Source organism: Mus musculus, chromosome 16, assembly GCF_000001635.26.
Source record: "Mus musculus strain C57BL/6J chromosome 16, GRCm38.p6 C57BL/6J".
NCBI lineage: Eukaryota > Metazoa > Chordata > Mammalia > Rodentia > Muridae > Mus > Mus musculus.
The window spans coordinates 31,588,079-31,594,519 of record NC_000082.6 but is presented as its reverse complement, the minus strand read 5'-3'; the positions used below and the strand labels follow the sequence as shown (position 1 = coordinate 31,594,519).

At 48.4% G+C, this 6,441-nt stretch overlaps 1 long non-coding RNA gene across 3 annotated transcripts; it reads left to right on the top strand.

The window, feature by feature from the left end:
* Positions 1-545: 545 nt before the first annotated feature.
* Positions 546-4,413, top strand: Gm34256. 3 transcript variants are annotated; one of them, XR_384820.3, is made up of 4 exons: positions 546-1,497; positions 1,816-2,000; positions 2,540-2,574; positions 3,093-4,043. It is a non-coding gene; the product is annotated as a predicted gene, 34256 (long non-coding RNA). The 3 variants fall into 3 exon arrangements; XR_384819.3 differs by lacking the exon at positions 2,540-2,574 and having other exon boundaries at positions 3,093-4,413; XR_876028.2 differs by having other exon boundaries at positions 2,540-4,043.
* Positions 4,414-6,441: the final 2,028 nt, after the last annotated feature.

Below are 6,441 nucleotides of genomic sequence, written 5' to 3'. Positions count from 1 at the left end.
CAGGTGCAAGTCATATGACTTAGCTGCAGTCCCTGGCACCTTTAGGACTGCCGCCACACCCGCTCCCCACACCAAGCCCATGCTCCAGACTCTCTTTGCGACATTGGTGTCTCTGTGTGTGTGCACACGTATGTGCGTTCTTGTGGGCACACAAGCTCACATGCATGTCAGGATCAGAGGTCAACCTCCAGTGTTATTTCTTCAGGACTCACTGCTGTTTTTGAGAGCATCTCTCAGTGGTCCAGGACTCACCAGTCAGGCTAGGCTGGCTATGCAGAGCATCCCAGGAATCCTGTTGCCTCTGCTTCCTTGGGGTTACAAGCATGCCCCCACCCCTGACTTTTTAGGCGTGTGTTGGGTCAAACTCAGAGCTTTGTGCTTTCGTAGCAACATTTTTCCTGATTATCTCCCATCCCCTGGTTTTGGTGTATTTTAAAAATGTTCCTCTGGTTTATGAACCTGGGATGAAAATTACTTTCTTTGGGGACAGAAATCTCCTCTTTCTCAGGGCAAGGAGAATAAGGGAACAATAGGACTCCCAGGTAATACTGACTGGGGAATCATGCTCTGTCACACAACCTGAGCCTTGAGCATCTTGCTGCCTGCCACACTCCCCTTTCTGGGTGGTTCCTTCCCTGACCCAATCTGAAGAGGTAACCCTGGACCTTGAAAGGGACCCAAAGATTGTAGTAAAGTTACAGAACCAAGAGATCATGGGGGAATGAATGGGTTTGAGATGGCAGAGTTGATGTTGCTGCTGCTGCTGGTGATGGCGGTGGGTTTCTTTTAGTTTTTGTTTTTTAATTGAATAGACCAAATTGTTACCTATAGTGTGCTTCTGTTCCCCCAGAGAGTTAGCAGCACACCATGACTATCTGCTGCCAGATACAGCTGAGTCATTCTTTCCAGCTCTCCAAAGCCAGGACACTTTGGTTGAATTCTCCGTGGGGGAGGTGAAGTAGATCTGGTTCTTCAGAAAGGAATTCAAGTTACACAAACCGATGTGTGTTCATGCTCTGTTGCTCTGTTTCAGTTACAAAGAAAGAAGAGTGTGTGCCTGCTTCCAAATGGTGCTTCCAGCTCTGGGGCCTCGCTCCTGGCTGCTCCTCACCCGTCTCACCCAGAGACAGGCTCGGTGCTGGTGACTCAGAGGCTGCTCCATGGAAGGCAGACTCTAGGGAGCATTGGGAACTGATTAGTTGGTGGCTGGGTGTGAGCTTGGGGCTTCTGTGAATGGCCCAGTGCTGCACAGAAGTTCAGTTTCACACGCCGGAACAAATGGGTCTTTTGTGAATAATAACTGACCTTTGTTTCCTGGTCTCCCCCAGCCCCTCCTTCCTTCATGCTGGCCCCAGCCAGGATCCTGGGTGCTCCTGCCTGGACTTGCCAATGGGATTGGACATCTCTACCCCATAGTAGGGCTGGGATGGGAGATGTTGGAGAAGGGCCACTGTCTTTGTGAACGATGGTCTGCACTGTGTCGGAATAACTTTTAAGGTCTGGTTCTGCTATTGCCTTTTTATTTTTCTCATCTTAAATGGTGGTGGGGACAGTTGCTAGAGTCAATCAGAGAAGAGCAGGAGGGCACTGACCCCTGATTGCTACCCAGGGTCTTCCAGACTTCTAGTCCTAAGTTACACATCCCCAAGCCCAAAACAGTTGCTTTTAAATTAGTAACTGGAGATCTGACTTCTTTCAGATCTGATGCCCTGGCCAGAAAGGCTGGTACAGAGGACCTGCCTGCTCTCTCAGCTCTGGCTAAGTTCCTGACAAAATAAGAGTCCTTTCTCTCTCTTCCAATTTCTGCTGAAACAGCAAAGATGGCAGCAGCAGCAGCAGCAGCAGCAGCAGCAGCAGCAGCAGCAATGATTCCAAAACTCAAGAGCATCTGCCCTACCTCATTTGCTGGGATCTATTAATCTCTTACAATAGCCAGCAGCTAACCCATCTGGCAGACACCTGGTCTTGATTTAATTAACTGGAGAATTGAAAGAAAGGAGGTAGGTAAAAAAATCTGTAATTAGCAATAATCTCTTAAGATTTCCTTTGTTGAGCCACTCCCTCCCCCTCCCCTCTCAGGCAGTGCAAAAGGATGAGAGGGAGCCAAAGGCAAACACAGTTGAATTCCTTCTTGAGTAATTGTTCCGGAAAGCCTCTGAAAAAATTGCTGGCTGTTTAACTCAGCAATTTGAGCTCGCATTTAGGAACATCATCAAACTGTGAATGCTTTGATCTCTTGAATGCTTTTGTACATAAGGAAAGCCACGGGCCCCCTGCTCCTATGCTGTGCTGTCACAGGGCTTAGAAGCTCTTGGCACTTGGCCAGGAGTAAGAGGTTTGGGAGAAGCTGGCTTTGCTGGGGAAGGGAGCAGCCAGATGCCTGGGAGGGAGTGTCATAAGAGGAGCCAGGCTCCGGGCCAGGACACACCCCTTCATTTTCTAGTCCATAAAATAAGGAGGCGGGGCCACACGAGTTCTCAGTTCTACGTCCTGCCTTCCCAACCACAGAAGCCCTGTAATTTTTATTTTTCCCTTCTAGGAAATGAGATCCTTTCCTACACCACATACCTGGAGGTGAGGTGCCTTGTTAAGCAAGGGGGGAGATGCTTGCTCTGCAGGCTCTTCAGAATATCTAAGGAAAAAATGGACAGGATTAAGAGGCTCTTTTGAACAGTGGTACATCTCCGATAGGTTCTAAGGACCTGTAGCCTCAGAGGAGAGCAAATTTAACTTGCCTCTCTGGGGCTGTGGGGCACCTGTGACCTCAGCCTTAATGAGCATCATATGTTCAATAGCATTCAAAACCACAAGGGCCTGCTGCAGGCACCCACATCAACCCATTGACACATGCCTGCAAGCTCTTCTGTGGAGAAGGACAGGGCCAGGGCAGCACGGGCTACAAACTGCCCGTGTCTTCATTCACATTTGCATCCCACAGATGTTAAAACCTACTATGGAGGGAGTTCCTCTGGGAAGACATAAAGAACTACCTAGAGTATCTGTTAACCTCCGATAGAAAGGGTACCAACAGACCAAAGAGTTCCCCGAAGACCAGCTTGGTGAACAGAGGGATTTGTTGGGGTTATTTACAGGATCTCGAGTGATTCCGGGGTAGCCACACCACTCAAGAGGCCCACCCAGAGCATGAAAAACCCAGAAACTACATCTCTGAAGACCTACTGCTTACCGGGAGAAGCAGGGCCTCACAAGGATCCCAGGATGGAATGAAAATAGGCCAGATGTCACGAGGGTCTCCTGTGGATAACTACAGGTGCTCTGACTCAAGGCAGAGATGGCCATGTCCACCGTGGAGAAGAAGAGAGCTAAGATAGCTTAGGCCTCAGGGTGATAAAGGCACGACATGGAGGCTTGGTAGTTCGGAGCGTTCAGCAAGATTTTGTGTGGATGTGCAACCACGTCATTCACACAAAGACTTACCTTCCAGCTGTTAACGAGCCGAGCCGGGATAACCTTCGGGCCTCAGTTACTACATCTGTCCTTAGGGTTCACACTCCTCTTTCAAGGTCAATTCAGTGCTGCCTCCTTTGGGAGCTTCTTCAGGTGTCTCTGTCTTCGGCTCACACAGAGGGCTTCCTCCAGCTCAGTTGAAATGAAATCATACCACATATTACTTCATGCTTCTTCTCCTTTGCTCACGCAGTTCCTTGTGAGCATGGACTAGATGAGGCCTTGTTGGCTTCCGTATACCCCGCTGAGATTTTTTCCCCCCAGGCAGGCATGTGTAGGGGTGGTCCTCTACCTCTGCATCTTCTCTGGGCCCTGGAGTTTCAAATTCTGTGCATTCTCTCCTTCTAGTTTTGAGTTCTCACAACATTCCGAGTCTTTTCTCTGGGTGTACTTCCTAGGTCACTCCGCTCTGGAACAGTTAACATCCTCCCCTGTTCTGGATATTCTAGGGGTTTCAGTGCAGCTAGGACCACACCGCTACATTCATAACTCCATACCATTGGGTCACAAGCAAGATTTTGCTGAAAGGACCCTGATATAGCTGTCTCTTGTGAGGCTATGCCGGTGCCTGGCAAACACAGAAGTGGATGCTCATAGTCCGCTATTGGATGGAACACAGGGCCCCCCCAATGGAGGAGCTAGAGAAAGTACCCAAGGAGCTGAAGGGGTCTGCAACTCTATACGTGGAACAACCATATGAACTAACCAGTACCCCGCCCCCCCCAGAGCATATGTAGCAGAAGATGGCCTAGTCTGCCATCATTGGGAAGAGAAGCCCCTTGGTCTTGCAAACTTTATATGCCCCAGTACAGGGGAATACCAGGGCCAAGAAGTGGGAGTGGGTGGGTAGGGGGAGGGGGGTGGGGGAGGGTATGGGGGACTTTTGGGATAGCATTTGAAATGTAAATGAAGAAAATGCCTAATTAAAAAAAGGAAAAAAAAAAACTGCGGATGGAGTCTGTTGTCACTCTCGCTATAACTAACCTCTGTTCCCTATGTGGGTGATTATTCCATTTATTTAACTCAGACTTGTACTTCTCTATACCGGGCTGCAGGTAAGACTGTGCCTCCTTTGAAACGGTGAGGTCTGAGTCTTCAGTGAGACAAAGAGTTGTGAGTGTGAGCTCAAATGCGTGTCATGCCCTGTGGCTTGGCCTGCATCCTGAGCCCTGCGCCCAGAGAAGTACGATTACTTCCAGCACTGGCAGCTCTGGGGGATTGCTCTTTGTGGAATCACAGGCTGAGTTTATTTTTATAACAAGTATTTACTGCAGAAGAGCCTAGTAGAATCTCCTGGGTTTCACAACTCTTCCGGCTCTATTACAGGCACAAAGCAATGCCCGCCTATGGCTCCTCCTCTCCCTAGTCTCCCACAGAGATGCCTGCTGGGAGCCATAGCATTAGGTTAAAGCTCAGAGGCAGGCTTCTGGGCCCAGAGCTCAGGGCACAGTGGGATCCTTTTGGGTAAAGTTATCTAGGGTAGAGTCATCTCATCCCCAAATAAATGGGAAAAGATAGGGCTTGCAGTCTGGAGAGTGCAGGGAGTCAGCCCGTGTCAGTGTAAAGCCACTGACATGGAATCCATCCACACAGGGATAAATACATTGTAGAGCCCAGCTTCAGTTGTTCAGTTGGCTCCTGATTCTCTAACTTGCTTCTACTAGCCCCTGAGAGGCTGGGGAAGCAGAGTCCTCTCTCTCTCTCTCTCTCTCTCTCTCTCTCTCTCTCTCTCTCTCTCCCCATTCATATTTTCCTTCGTTCAAATAACTTCAGGGGTTCATGTTATCTGGACACTTGTCACTGCCTGCACATAATTGTGTGGTTTCATGTGTGTGCTTGTGTGTGCATGCGTGCTCGAGTTCACTCATGGGCTCACATGAAGGTGGAGGGCAGAGGATGATTTTAGGCATACATTTCTTAGGAGCTATCTACTTTGTTTTTAAGGCAAGGGCCATCTGTCATCAGGACCCAGACTCACAGGTTCAGCTAGGCAAGCTGGCTAATGAGCCCCAGGGATCTGCCTGTTTCTGCTTTCCCAGTGCTGAAAACACGCCAGTGCGAACAGACTTAGGTACTCATGCTTGTGGGTGGTATTCTGTACCATGCTTTCAGTCTCTAATGATGGAGCTTATCATGCACGTAACAAGTAAAAGAAAACACATCTCAGCACATCTCAGACAGACAGGCAGCAAGGAGACAGCGAAACGTCAAACCAGGCACAACATCCAACAGAGACAACAGGAATAGCCTGATCGAAAGAGCAAACAGACAACATCATCAAATCCAAAATCAAATGAGGAAACCATAGTGAGGCGGCCAGCTAGGGTTCCTGACTGAGAGCTTTCTTTCCATGGATGGGCTTCCGGCTTCCTCTTCACACTACCAGCATTACATCTTGGGGTAAACAATAGTAACTTCTGTTGAAAACCGTTTACCTCTGTTCTCAAGGGAACAATGATTTTGGTTTTTTGTTTGTTTGTTTGTTTGTTTGTTTGTTTAATGACCCTTATATGTTTGTTATTTTCCTTTCTCCCTATCATAGAGTTATGGGGCCAGCATGCCCCCAGGATAGCCCATTCTAGAGGACATGTTGAGTGAGACAAACATAACTGGATCTTAATTGGTGTGTGAGTGTGTGTGTGTGTGTGTGTGTGTGTGTGTGTGAGTGTGTGTGTGTGTGTGTGTGAGTGTGTGTGTGAGTGTGTGTGTGTGAGTGTGTGTGTGAGTGTGTGTGTGTGTGAGTGTGTGTGTGAGTGTGTGTGTGAGTGTGTGAGTATGTGTGTGTATGTGTGTGTGTGAGTGTGTGTGTGTGGGAGGGTGTGGATGTGGGTGTGGCTATGTGTGTTAGTTATTGGGCATTATCAGTTCTGTTCTTTCCTAACAACTTTTTGGGAATATAATTAGTGTAAATACAGGAGGATTGACAATACAATTTGAACCAAATGCAACCAAAAATTAGTTACCTGGAAAAGC